A 385-nucleotide genomic window follows, 5' to 3' on the forward strand; every position below is an offset into this window, starting at 1 on the left:
GGCACGGCTCAGCGTGGCACAGCGTGGCTCAGCATGGGACTCAGCGCAGCTCGGCGTGGTGCAGCACGGCTCGGCACAGGGCAACGGGTCTTGGCACGGCTCGGCGTGGCGCGGCAAGGCTTGGCGTAGGATAACGGGTCTCGGCACAGCTCTGCGTGGTGCGACGAGGCTCGGCACAGCTCATCCAAGCGTAACGCGGCCCTGCGCAGCTCGGCACGGCTTGTCATGGTGCAACGCAACTCGGCACAGCTCGGCTCGGTGCAGCTCATCACGGCGCAACACGGCCCGGCACGGCTTGGCGCAGGACAGCGTGGCACAGCGCAGCTCGGCACGGCTTGTCGCGGTGCAGCCCGGCCCAAAGGACACGGGGGAACGGCATCCCCGG

This window comes from Haliaeetus leucocephalus, unplaced genomic scaffold (assembly GCF_000737465.1).
Source record: "Haliaeetus leucocephalus isolate CR32 unplaced genomic scaffold, Haliaeetus_leucocephalus-4.0 Scaffold530, whole genome shotgun sequence".
Classification (NCBI taxonomy): domain Eukaryota; kingdom Metazoa; phylum Chordata; class Aves; order Accipitriformes; family Accipitridae; genus Haliaeetus; species Haliaeetus leucocephalus.